At 52.9% G+C, this 14,027-nt stretch overlaps 1 pseudogene; it reads right to left on the bottom strand.

Annotated features, from left to right (window-relative positions):
• Positions 1–10,572: 10,572 nt before the first annotated feature.
• LOC107545542 (immunoglobulin heavy variable 1-2 pseudogene) lies at positions 10,573–11,093 on the bottom strand (annotated as a pseudogene).
• Positions 11,094–14,027: the final 2,934 nt, after the last annotated feature.

Raw genomic sequence — 14,027 nt, 5'->3', positions numbered from 1 at the left:
GGACCCTGAGCTGTGAGGGGCTGAGCTGGTCTGCGGAGTCAGCAGAGCCCCCTGTTTGGTTTAGGTGACAGTGGTCAGAGGATTTCAGGATTAATTTCATTTGGGGAAACGAGTCCCTGAAAGAAGACACTCTGCCTATTTTCCAGGTGAGAAAGTCGTCTGTTTACAACAGACCTTTCTAAATGACAGACCTCAGAGGAAAGCACAGAATCAGGAATCCACAGAGTTTACTGAGGGAAACTGTGACCTGAAAAGGAAACCAGCCAGGAAACAGCCCAAACCGCCCACTGCACCTGCTCCTGGGAGGGTCCTTGTGGTCAGGGGCCCTGAGCACCCTGGTGGCCGCAGCCTCTCCTGCAGGGAGTTTTGTGTCTGGCTCACACTGACCTCCCCTCACTGTGTCTCTTGCACAGAAATACACGGCTGAGTCCTCAGATTTCAGGCTGTTCATTTGCAGATACAGCGTGTTCTTGGCGTTGTCTCTGGAGATGGTGAATCGGCCCTTCACAGAGTCTGCATAGTATGTGCTACCACCATTATCACTAATTTCTGAGACCCACTCCAGCCCCTTCCCTGGAGCCTGACGGACCCAGTCCATGTCATAGCTACTGAAGGTGAATCCAGAGGCTGCACAGGAGAGTCTCAGAGACCCCCCAGGCTTCACCACGGCTCCCCCAGACTCCACCAGCTGCACCTCACCCTGGACACCTGCAAACACAGAGACGTCCTGGTCAGGAAACTCTCACCCGTCCACTGTTTCTCTCACTCATGTCCACTCACACACTCAGTGTCTCTTGTCCCCCATAAATTACCTCTTAAAATAGCAACAAGGAAAACCCAGCTGAGCCCAAGCCCCATGGTGAGTGGTCCGTGTTCAGTCCTGATCAGGGAATGAGAACAGCTGGGGATCCCGGGGCTGGGCTCCTGTCCCAGAGCTGCAGGGTCGGAGCTGAACTGGTTTTTATGAGCAGAGGGGGCCCTATTTGCATGTCTTCCTGCTATATAGAGAGCTTTGGGGTGAAACTACAGAGTCAGTGCCTCAGTGCAGGTGAGAGGGTTCTAGGATATTTGGTAACCATGGGAACATTTCACTCACTAAATACAGAATCATAGGAGGTTTGGAGCCTGTGGAGGAGCCCAATCTGGTTACACTGACCCAGCATCAGGGCCCTGATCCTCTCCTCTGACCCCCACTGCCCCTCTAAACGAACTTCAGGTCAGTGCAAGACCTACCCAGTGAGGCTGCAGAACCCTTGTATGTAATGAGAGCCTCAATGATCCCCTGTATTCCAGTGTTACTCACCCTTCAGGGCTGTATCCACCTGTGGCCCCAGAGTCCTCACTACAGTGGAGAAGGTTGTGTATCACCCGTGAGGTGGTCGTAGGTCATCTAAGGTGAGTCAGGTTCACTGAGACCTGGGAGGTACAACTGAAGTCTCTGTTGGTCCCAGAACCACTATGAAGTGACACAAGAAATCTGAGGGATGTGGGAAATCTCAGTGACCCTGATGACAGGATCCAAGGTCTTGTTTTTCTTGTGCACCTCCTGTCCTCCAGCTTCTCCTAGTTCAATGGCCCTAGAATCCCTCCCCTGGGATCTCATGTCAGGAATCAGACAACATCCTATTGGGAAGTAGTTATAACAGACACTTGCCAGTAGCAATAGCACACCCATGAGTTAGAGGTCTTTCCTGGTCAGGAGTGACCTCTCCCTCTCCCTGGGAGGCGGGGCCTGAATTCGGTGGCTTTTCTTTTCTTTCTTTCTTTCTTTCTTTCTTTCTTTCTTTCTTTCTTTCTTTCTTTCTTTCTTTCTTTCTTTCTTTCTTTCTTTCTTTCTTTCTTTTTAAATATATCTTTATTGATTTCAGAGAGAGGAAGGGAGAGGGAGAGAGAGAGGTAGAAATATCAATGATGAGAGAGTCATTGATCGGCTGCAGTCCGCAACCCGGGCATGTGCCCTGACGGGGAATCGAACCCTGATCCCCTGGATTCTAGGTCGATGCTCAACCACTGAGCCACGCCCGGGTGGGCAGGTGGCTTCTCTTTCAATGGCTGGAGGGGAGCCCATGGTGGAGCGATAGGGACACATGGGATGAGTGTCAGACTCCTCTCAGCTCAGGTCCTGGAGGGAGGAGATGGGTCAGCCTCTGTGGCCCAACCTCAGGATGCCCTGATATGAACAGAGATGGCAATGGAGACACTAGAGCAGCATTGGATGGACCACCTCGGGTCACTGAGCTCTGACCTCCTGACCTCTGACCTGGCAGAGCAGCCTTCCTTGCTTAGGGCTGCAGGCTCAGTCTGAATATTAATGCATGAAATTGGACTTTACAATGTTAAGTACTTGAGAGTTTAACCAGTATGTTCAATTAGATTAGGCTCCTAGAAAATTTAACATGAAATATAATCAAATAGAAATGACCACAGAAAAGGGCGTGATAGAGACGCACAGGGAGGCTCCTGAGAGAGCTACCGGAGGGAATTAAGTCCAGAGGTTGCAGGTGGTCAGTGGGGACAATGCTGTCAGGAGGCTGTGCAGAGCGAGACAGAGCAGAGGGGGAGCCATCTCTGGTGACCTGAGATTTGGTCTCTAATGGGACCTGGAGCTGCACTGACTGTGTTCTTCTGAGATGATTTCCTGAGACCAAGAGTCACCCTCTCAGGTGGGAGAACTGGACTCTGCTCATTTGAAACACACCCTCCTTGCTTCCTCCAACTTCTGAAGTGCTCTCTGAGCCGATGACATTTCCATCTGTTGATGTTTCCATGGATGTGTTTCCAAGACGACGTCTTCTGTCCGTCCTTCTGTGGGTCCATCCAGAAATGCTGGGCTCACAGATATTCATTGTATCTCTAGGCTGTGGTCACCGTTCACATAGGTAACTTTGGACTGACCAGCTAATCCAAGATGTTCAAGGACCGTGGTCTCCAATAGTAACCCATGGTTTTGTCCATCAGGGTGATGTGCATCTGCTTGGGCCACCCGGACTATGGTGACACAAGTTGTGTTCTCACCATGAGTCACCCAGCTGCGTAATTCATTAGGGTCGCATTTGTGAATCTCTCATTTCTTACAGGGAATAGAGCAAACCCCTCCCTGGAAGAGCCACGGTGGTGGTGTGTCTGTAAGAGTGGCCAGAATTTGACAGACCAGGGCCACTGTGTCTGTCCATTGCCATCATCACCGTCATCACCATCATCACCATCACCATCACCATCATCATCACCATCACCATCATCATCACCATCATCATCATCACCATCATCACCATCATCATCAGCAGCATCATCACTGTCATCACCATCATCATCATTTACTTATTTATTAGCATTTTTCTCATGTTCTGTAGACCTTGTATTGTACACACATAATGAGCCATTATCTCAATTTCTGCTTATTTTTATAATCGTTCAATGAAATTCGTAGCCAGACTCTATTGTCCTTCTTCTGTGAGTGCTGACAACTGATGGCTCATTCCTGCCTCTTCTCCGTCTGCCCCACTTGGGAATCTGATAAGAAAGGTGGGGTCTCCTCTGTAGATGTCCTGGTGAGATGAAAGCACACCAGCCCCTGGGAGCAGAATTCCTCCCTCCCCACCACCTCACCAAGATCAAAGCCCTGAGCCAGTCCCCTCTCCTGGCTCCACGAGAGCCCCTCTGACCTGCTGAAGGGTCTTCCCTGTGCTTCCCAGAGATTTCAACTCTGTACCTGATAAACATCCTGTCCCTTGGTGTGTGTGTTTGTCCTAAACCTGGACATTTGCACCATGTCGTCCTGGGTCCGTCTCCCTCTGCCTGATGTCACCTAGTCTTGGTGCTGTGACCATGATGACAGGTCAATGAGTGTCACCACCGGGGTCTTTCTTCTCTAGCTTTTTGTTCACACCCCCTCAGGTGCCCGCTGTTCTGAATGCACGTGTTCTGCTGCTGGATAGTTGGGACCCTGAGCTGTGAGGGGCTGAGCTGGTCTGCGGAGTCAGCAGAGCCCCCTGTTTGGTTTAGGTGACAGTGGTCAGAGGATTTCAGGATTAATTTCATTTGGGGAAACGAGTCCCTGAAAGAAGACACTCTGCCTATTTTCCAGGTGAGAAAGTCGTCTGTTTACAACAGACCTTTCTAAATGACAGACCTCAGAGGAAAGCACAGAATCAGGAATCCACAGAGTTTACTGAGGGAAACTGTGACCTGAAAAGGAAACCAGCCAGGAAACAGCCCAAACCGCCCACTGCACCTGCTCCTGGGAGGGTCCTTGTGGTCAGGGGCCCTGAGCACCCTGGTGGCCGCAGCCTCTCCTGCAGGGAGTTTTGTGTCTGGCTCACACTGACCTCCCCTCACTGTGTCTCTTGCACAGAAATACACGGCTGAGTCCTCAGATTTCAGGCTGTTCATTTGCAGATACAGCGTGTTCTTGGCGTTGTCTCTGGAGATGGTGAATCGGCCCTTCACAGAGTCTGCATAGTATGTGCTACCACCATTATCACTAATTTCTGAGACCCACTCCAGCCCCTTCCCTGGAGCCTGACGGACCCAGTCCATGTCATAGCTACTGAAGGTGAATCCAGAGGCTGCACAGGAGAGTCTCAGAGACCCCCCAGGCTTCACCACGGCTCCCCCAGACTCCACCAGCTGCACCTCACCCTGGACACCTGCAAACACAGAGACGTCCTGGTCAGGAAACTCTCACCCGTCCACTGTTTCTCTCACTCATGTCCACTCACACACTCAGTGTCTCTTGTCCCCCATAAATTACCTCTTAAAATAGCAACAAGGAAAACCCAGCTGAGCCCAAGCCCCATGGTGAGTGGTCCGTGTTCAGTCCTGATCAGGGAATGAGAACAGCTGGGGATCCCGGGGCTGGGCTCCTGTCCCAGAGCTGCAGGGTCGGAGCTGAACTGGTTTTTATGAGCAGAGGGGGCCCTATTTGCATGTCCTCCTGCTATATAGAGAGCTTTGGGGTGAAACTACAGAGTCAGTGCCTCAGTGCAGGTGAGAGGGTTCTAGGATATTTGGTAACCATGGGAACATTTCACTCACTAAATACAGAATCATAGGAGGTTTGGAGCCTGTGGAGGAGCCCAATCTGGTTACACTGACCCAGCATCAGGGCCCTGATCCTCTCCTCTGACCCCTACTGCCCCTCTAAACGAACTTCAGGTCAGTGCAAGACCTACCCAGTGAGGCTGCAGAACCCTTGTATGTAATGAGAGCCTCAATGATCCCCTGTATTCCAGTGTTACTCACCCTTCAGGGCTGTATCCACCTGTGGCCCCAGAGTCCTCACTACAGTGGAGAAGGTTGTGTATCACCCGTGAGGTGGTCGTAGGTCATCTAAGGTGAGTCAGGTTCACTGAGACCTGGGAGGTACAACTGAAGTCTCTGTTGGTCCCAGAACCACTATGAAGTGACACAAGAAATCTGAGGGATGTGGGAAATCTCAGTGACCCTGATGACAGGATCCAAGGTCTTGTTTTTCTTGTGCACCTCCTGTCCTCCAGCTTCTCCTAGTTCAATGGCCCTAGAATCCCTCCCCTGGGATCTCATGTCAGGAATCAGACAACATCCTATTGGGAAGTAGTTATAACAGACACTTGCCAGTAGCAATAGCACACCCATGAGTTACAGGTCTTTCCTGGTCAGGAGTGACCTCTCCCTCTCCCTGGGAGGCGGGGCCTGAATTAGGTGGCTTCTCTTTCTTTTTTCTTTCTTTCTTTCTTTCTTTTTTAAATATATCTTTATTGATTTCAGAGAGAGGTAGGGAGAGGGAGAGAGAGAGGTAGAAACATCAATGATGACAGAGTCATTGATCGGCTGCAGTCCGCAACCCGGGCATGTGCCCTGCCCGGACATTGAACCTTGATAGCCTGGATCCTAGGTCGATGCTCAACCGCTCAGTCATGCCCAGCTGGGCAGGTGGCTTCTCTTTCAATGGCTGGAGGGGAGCCCATGGTGGAGTGAGAGCGACACATGGGGTGGGTGTCAGACTCCTCTCAGCTCAGGTCCTGGAGGGAGGAGATGGGTCAGCCTCTGTGGCCCAACCTCAGGAAGCCCAGATATGAATGGAGATGGCAATGGAGACACTAGAGCAGCGTTGGATGGACCACCTTGGGTCACTGAGCTCTGACCTCCTGACCTCTGACCTGGCAGAGCAGCCTTCCTTGCTTAGGGCTGCAGGCTCAGTCTGAATATTAATGCATGAAATTGGACTTTACAATGTTAAGTACTTGAGAGTTTAACCAGTATGTTCAATTAGATTAGGCTGCTAGAAAATTTAACATGAAATATAATCAAATAGAAATGACCACAGAAAAGGGCGTGATAGAGACGCACAGGGAGGCTCCTGAGAGAGCTACCGGAGGGAATTAAGTCCAGAGGTTGCAGGTGGTCAGTGGGGACAATGCTGTCAGGAAGCTGTGCCGAGGGAGACAGAGCAGAGGGGGAACCATCTCTGGTGACCTGAGATTTGGTCTCTAATTGGACCTGGAGCCTGGAGGGCCCAGTGTACAGCAGAGCTCGTTAAACAGAATCTAGAGACCTTGCCATGAGAGAGAGGGTCTGCTGGGGCTTCACAGGTCATCGGCCTGACTTTTGCAGCTGCACCCGGGACAAGACGCCTTGGAACTAAGAACATTGGTCCTTGTCAATCATGAGCATTTCCAACCACCCAGAGTCTCCTGTCTGACGTCTGAGACCCTCACCTTGGGGGCTGTCACCAGGCACAGGAGGAGACCCAGCATGCTCATCTTCTTCTAGACCAAGGCCCTGCCTTCCCCGGAGACCTCAGCCCTGTGTGAGGAGAGAGCTGTGAGCCCCACAGCCCAGGAGGGTTTTACCCTGGAGCCTGAAGGGAAATTTGCATGTGGGGCAGCCTTTTCCTTATAAGTGTGTGTGTGTGGGGGGGGGGGGGGCCGAGCACACTGCCCCATGTCCCTGTGGTCCTGAGAACATTTCTTCCTCTCGACCCAATGCCATTGGTCAGTTATGCGAGAGTCCTTGGGTTATGAAGCTGTGTGGCTCCAGGTGAATGGATGGCCCCATCTTTCAAAGTTTAAAATTCGATGCTGGACTAGATGAATGGATCACACTCCTTTATTCTCACAGATCGTTTTGTTAAAAATATGGATGGTTCAAAGACACCCATTAAGTAGGCAGCCTTGCCATATTGCATAATCATAATTTCATATAAAATAATATTTTAATATCAGTTTTGATGTAAAAATAATTGCAAAGTAAAGAACAGACTTTCCTTGACCTGGCTGACATCTCAGGTGACAGTGCAGCTTCCGCCTCTGTCTCAGTCCAGGGAACAGGCCACGCTGGTCAGGACCTGCCTCCCGTGAGTCCAGAGCAGGCCATGCAGCAGACACAGGTCTCAGACTCTCCTTTCCCTCCTCCCTTCTCACCTCTCCCAGGGCAGTGCAGCCCCGCCCCACAGGTGATTCTCAGGAGGTCTCCCAGGTCCTTGGCCACAAAGAGGCTCTGATTCTCTGGACTCCTCTCCCAGAGAGACAGGGGCACTTACTCTGCACCAACCTGGGCTCTGGGATGGGTGTGGACCACGTGACCTGCTCCTGGTCACAGAGAGTCATTGTGGAACCTGCCACCCCGGCCTTCACCTGAGACCCCGGGAGGAAGGTATGTGGAGGCTGATTTCCTGGGAAGGACTGTGAGCTCATGATGGCTCAGAATACAGATGGAGGGAAGGTCAAGAGCAGAGTGATTGTCTTTTCCTAAATCACTGAACTGAGATTCATCTACTGAAGGAGATGTGAGGGGAGACGGCTTCGCACCTCCTGGGAGAGACCTGATCCTGGGTGTTAACCACAAGGTGGTGGTGAAATTCCAGAGTCGTCCCTGACCTCACACCTTACAGCTAAGGGACGATTTAGGTCCACACCTCTGAGGGCTGCTCCAGGCAGGACGTCTCAGAGGGACACGGAAGCATGAACCATAGAGACACAGGCAGAGGCCCCGGGCCATGACCTTCAGGGGTCGGTGCTGACTGTGTAGCAGCTGCACTGCCTCATGTGCTGTGTTTCTCCTCTGGACCCTGATGGGAACCAGTTTCCTTCCCTGGGGATGGAGAAGTAGCTGCGTCATGACAGGTGTGTTTGGGTGAAGATGTGGGTAATGGTATGTGAGCAATGAGAGTGTTGTTTCTGGAAACCCTGCTGTCTGCATGGGACCCGGGGAACCCTGTCTCCATGTCCCCACATGATGGGAGGGAACTGGAACAGGGGCCTGACTCAGGGCAACACTGGGGAAGCCACCTGGGATCACGAATGGGGGACCTAACCCAGACTGAGGACACACCACCCAGGGTTCCTGCTCCATTCCGCTCTGACTCTCCTTGTTGTGTGATGGGTTCAAGTTTTCTCTCCTCACTTTCCTCTGAAATAGCCCCACACGTCCCTAGAGTCATGAGACACTGTGGGGAGTGTGCAGGGCACCAGCCCCGTGTGTGCTGACCTCCTACCTCCCATCTCTCCTGGGCTCACTCTCTATTTCTGTGAATCTCCTGGTGCCGTCTCCAGGGTTTTCTATATAGAAGATCATGACGTCTGCATACAGATGGGAAGAGATATTTGTGTCCTGTTTCTTCTGATTTAGACACATTTTATTACTTTTTCTTTCCTAATTATTCTGACAAGGGTGTTCAGTTCTTTGCAAAAAAGTAGTGACAGGGGTGCCCAGATCTCGGACCCGATGTTAGAATTGCTTTGAAGTTTTCTCAGTGTAGCATAATGCCAACTGTTTTCTTCTCAAATGTACTGAGCACTACATAGAGGTAATCACTCCAAAGCCTAATTTATTCAGAATTTTTATCATAAAGTGGCTTTTGCATTTTCAAATTGCTTTTATTCTGTATCTATGAACAATGATGCCATAGTTCTATTCTACGTTCTGTGGATGAGTTGTATCACATTTACTGATTTACCCACATGGAACCATCCTTGCATTCCAGGGTGGTAATCGACTTGATCATGGAAAATGGTCCTCTCAATGTCCTGTTGGGTTTCCTCGTGTACTGCTGACTTTGGAGCTGGGTGAGGGGAGGATGCTGGACTTGTTTTGATTCACACGACAGAAATATGCCTGATTCTCATGGACAGAGTGTTACTGGACACATGGGTTTAAAGCCTCTCCCAGTGAAGACCCAGAAGGAAGCCCAGGGCAGGAAGGAGACAGCTTATATCATCCCAGGAAATCCCTGAGACATTGTGAACAGGAGCTACTTAGAAATAGAGACGTTACCGATGCTGCCGGCAGGGGTCACGAGACATAGGAACCTGTCATTGCAAACTGGTGGGAAGGGGATCCCCTGTTAACTACACGCACATCCCCCAGTATCTCTGTTATGTAGGTAACAACTCCACAGGTCCAGGGATTAGCACTTGGGCACTTTGGGGTCATTGCTCTCGTGTTCTCTTCATGGGTGACCCAGGCGCATAATTCATTGGGTGCAATTTATGAATCTCTCAACTCTTACAGGGAAGAAGGGACACCCCTCCCTGGAGGAGCCACGGTGATGGTGTGTCTGTAAGAGGGGCCTTCATTCTTTTGACCAGAGCCCCTGCCTCAACCCATCACCATCATCACCATCATCATCATCATTACCATCATCACCACCATCATCTGCTTATTTATGATCATGTTTCTCATGTTCTGTAGACCTTCTTTTGTACACACATAATGAGCCTATATCTCAATTTCTGCTCATTTTTTATAATCGTTCAGTGAAATTTGGAGCCAGATTCTATTTTGTCTCTCCTGTGACTGCTGACAACTGACAGCTCATTCCTGCCTCTTCCCAGTCTGCCACACTCGGGAATCTCATGAGAAAGTTGGCGTCTCCTCTGTAGATGTCCTGGGGAGATTGAAACCACACCAGCCCCTGGGAGCAGAATTCCTCCCTCCCCACCACCTCACCAAGATCAAAGCCCTGAGCCAGTCCCCTCTCCTGGCTCCACGAGAGCCCCTCTGACTTGCTGAAGGGCCTTCCCTGTGCTTCCCAGAGATTTCAACTCTGTACGTGATAAACATCCTGTCCCTTGGTTGTGGGTTTGTCTGCAGCCTGGACAGCTGCACAGAGCCGATGAGACTCCCTCTGCCTCTGCCTGGTGTCACCTACACTTGGTGCTGTGAACATGACGACAGGTCAATGACTCACCACCTGGGTCTTTCTTCACTAACTTTGGGGTCACATGTCTCAGGTGCCTGCTGTGCACCCCGCACGTGTCCTGCTGCTGCCTGGCTGGGACCCTGAGCTGTGAGGGGCTGAGCTGCACTGTGGGGTCAGCAGAGCCTCCTGTTAGATTTAGGTGAGTGTTGGACAGAAAAATTGATGATTAATTGTCATTTGAGTCCAATAGTGTCTGAAAGAGACTCTCTGCCTGTTGTCCACGTCAGAAAGTTTTCTTTGGTTACAACAGACTCTTGTAACAGAGAGACCTCAGAGGAAAGGGCAGAATCCGGAAACCACAGAGGTTCCTGAGGGAAACTGACAGGAAGAGGAAACCAGCCAGGAAATAACCCAAACCGCCCACTGCACCTGCTCCTGGAGGGTCCTTGTGTTCAGGGACCCTGAGGAGCCGTGGTGGCCACAGCCCCTCCTGCAGGGAGGTTTGTGTCTGGCTCACACTGACCTCCCCTCACTGTGTGTCTCGCACAGAAATACACGGCCGTGTCCTCGGTGCTCAGTCGGCTCAGCTCCATGAAGGCTGTGCTGGTCGATGTGTCTCTGGTCATGGAGACTCTGCCCTGGAACTTCTGGGCGTAGTCTGTACCTCCACTGTTAGGGTTAACCCCCCCCATCCACTCCAGCCCCTGTCCTGGGGCCTGTCGCACCCAGTGCATAACGTAGCTGGTGAAGGTGTACCCAGAAGCCTTGCAGGAGACCTTCACTGAGGCCCCAGGCTTCCTCACCTCAGCCCCAGGCTGTACCAGCTGCACCTGGGAGTGGACACCTGCGGGGAGGACACAGGAGTGAGAGGAAATCCCCCTTGGGTGTCCCTGGTCCCCCCTCCATCCATCCCTGGGGAGCCCTTACCTGTGGCCACGGCCACCAGGAGCAGGGTTGTCCAGGTCCAGTCCATGCTGCGGGGCTGTGCTGGGCTCTGCTGGAGGGGAGGGTGAGCTGTGGGGATGTGCTCAGGGCACAGACTCGTCCACATAAACCCAGTCTCCCTCCTCTCATTTGCATATTCATGAGGCAGAGCATGTCATAGCTGAGGGCTGGACCCCACCTGAGAGAAGACGGAGACACGGTGACCATGGCCCGTGGTAGTCTGAGGGCCCAGGTCCTACTCCTTGTCGGAGGGTCCGTGTCCCTGCCAGGTCCCTGAGCTCTGGGCAGACACAGCGCCTCCCATTGAGCAACAACCCTCAGGACCTGCTCCTGTTTGTGAGCCCACCTTGGGTGACACGGGGACCACCTGGGCCAGCTCTGGCCTTTGATACCTGAATGTCTTATTCCTGGATCAGTGTGTCTCCAAAATGCTGCCCCGAGTGAGTCACTAAGCCCCTCCCTGTGCCAGTCCCTACAATTCGGATGAGCAGAAGCCACAGGTCCACGAGCTTTGTGGGTGGTTCTTAGGGCTCATCAGTGGACAGACCTGCTCCTGGGAAACATGATATTTACGGGCAAATCATCAGTCCCTGCCCATCTGTCAGGCTGTATTGATATTTCCCAGGAAGACCAGGCCCTGGGAGGAAACCCCTGCCCAGCTGCCCTGCGCCTGCTCCTGGGGCAGCAGCCCCGGGCTCCTGGGTCCTGAGCGCCCCCTGCTGCCCAGCCCATGCTCTGAGGGGGGTCCTGCTGGGCTCCCAGGGCACTGACCTCTCAGCATCTCTAGTCCAGGTGTGAAGGCTGCGCCCGACTCAGAATGTTCCCTCGGGGACCCCACATGCTTTTGACATCTCTGGACAGAGGGACCTGGCCCCCCCGGATCCCAATGGCTCTGCCTGGAGAACCCAAGACAGGGTTTTATGGAGCCAACAGGGACCCCTCCCTGGACCTGCCCGATGCACGGACACAGCCGACCCTCCTCTGGGTCCAGAAGCTGTCGGGGGCTCTGGGGCCTCTTATGTCCTCAGGTTCCTCTGGCTGAAGGTCCCATCTAAATATCCCCGAGTGTGGCTCAAATTTCACTGCTGTGATTCTATTATTCAATAAATTAGACAGACACTCTGTGGAGGATTTTCATCATAATGATCCTGAATGTCCCATCTCCCCTGTACCCAGCACATGGGCGGGGTCCCCACACTGACCCTGACCTAGTGTGTGACCAGCTTCCACAAACAGAGGAAAGCGAACACCCTGGACGTGGAGACTGGAGCGAGCCCGCCCTGTGGTTTCCTGTTCTCCCAGCACCTGGGACCTGCAGACGCCACAGGAGAAGGGTTCTGTCTGGTCCTGGGAGGTCAGTACCAGGGGCCCATGTCCAGTCCCTGCAGCCACACTGACCCGCCATGTGGGGAGGGTCACACAGGTCTACACCCTCTGGTGCCCATTGTGAGAGCACAGCCCTGAGCCCTGAGGGCAGGACCATGGAGGACACTGGACAGGGGTCCCCTCTGGAGCAAAACAGGTGGCTATGCAGGAACAGGACCCTGAGAGTGGGCCTCGGTCATCACTGTCCCTGTGGAGCAGCATTAGGGTTGTCTCCACAGTGTCTCCTGATGTTCTGACTGCCCCCCTTTTGTCCTGATCACCCCCTGGTTGTCCCTGGTGTCCCCCTGTTTTCTTGAGGGGACCCTGAAGGTATCGATGTCCTTTGGGGAATCCAGAGTGCCCCACGGATTTTGTGAGAAGCACCGGAATGACCTGAGCACCCCCTGATGTCCTGGGGGCCCCTGGAAAACCCCACCCCAGAGGCAGAAATGGACAAAGCTGTCAGCAGGCTCATGAGTCCACCCGAATCCTCAGGAATCCACGTCGGAAACCCAAGAGGAAACCTCCTCACTCCTGGTAGGACGGCTACTACGTGAGAAACAAACCAGAGAAAGCAGGTCCCGTGCTGGGGAGCGAGGGGAGGAAGGAGCCCTTGCACCCTCCTGATGGGAAGGTGACGTCCTTCAGCTGCATGGGAAACGGCACGTTGGTCCCTCCAGAAATGGAAGGAGAAGCCTGTTCGACTGAGCAACCAGCCCTGGTGTCCCTGCAAGTGACCAAGACGGAGTGTGAAGAGGTGCTGCCCTGCCCACTCACTGGGCAGGAATCAGTCGCCCAGACGGGGAGCCACCCAACGTCCATCACGGATGAGGGACAACCGGTGTCCTAAGGCAGGACAGGATATCACTCAGCCTCCAAACGGGGAAATCCTGCCACAAGCCCAGCGTGGGTGACACTGGGGCCAGTGAGCTCTGTGAAATGAAGACTCAGGTAAAGCCAAGTGTTGTACGATCCCAGGTAGACTGTGAACTAAATTAGGTTTCCTTCCAGCAGAGTGTGGAGGAGCCCGGGGCCTGGGTGTGGTGAAGGCTGGTGCCGGGCACGTGGAAGAGCGGAGGGTGGGCTGCCCTGGGGTCCTGGGCGCCTACGGGAGCAAAGTCGGAGGCTGCTGGAGGAGACAGCTGCTGGCAGGACGGACACCAGACCCTGACCACGGACACGAAATTCACAGGGGCCTGGGTGTGTTTGCCTCCGAGTGTGGAGCCGTCCATCCCTCAGGGCCCTGTGGACAGCAGGGAGCCTTAGTGCACAGGGTGGAGCTTTGCCCTGGGAATGGGGGAGACAGAAGACCCCCCAAACCAGAGCAGCCCCCTGGGTCGTCTCTGAGACCCGCTCCCTTCACTCTGAGCCATCACTGGGCCCACGGTGCTCACGTGGGCAGCACCGAGCCTTATTTCTCATGGCCGAGTAAGGTTCCAGGGGTGGGTGTCCCCTGTTTTCATTTGCTTTAGTTTGTGAACATGTATTTTTTTTAAATATATTTTTTCTTGATTTCAGAGAGGGGGAGGGAAAGGCAGAGAAAGAGGAACATCAATGATCAGAGAGTCATTGATCGGACTTGGAATCGAGGCTGCAA

The sequence above is a fragment of the Miniopterus natalensis genome, chromosome 1, assembly GCF_054644295.1.
Source record: "Miniopterus natalensis isolate mMinNat1 chromosome 1, mMinNat1.hap1, whole genome shotgun sequence".
Classification (NCBI taxonomy): domain Eukaryota; kingdom Metazoa; phylum Chordata; class Mammalia; order Chiroptera; family Miniopteridae; genus Miniopterus; species Miniopterus natalensis.
Note: the sequence above shows the minus strand (reverse complement) of the source record. Positions and strands in the feature narration are given on the sequence as shown.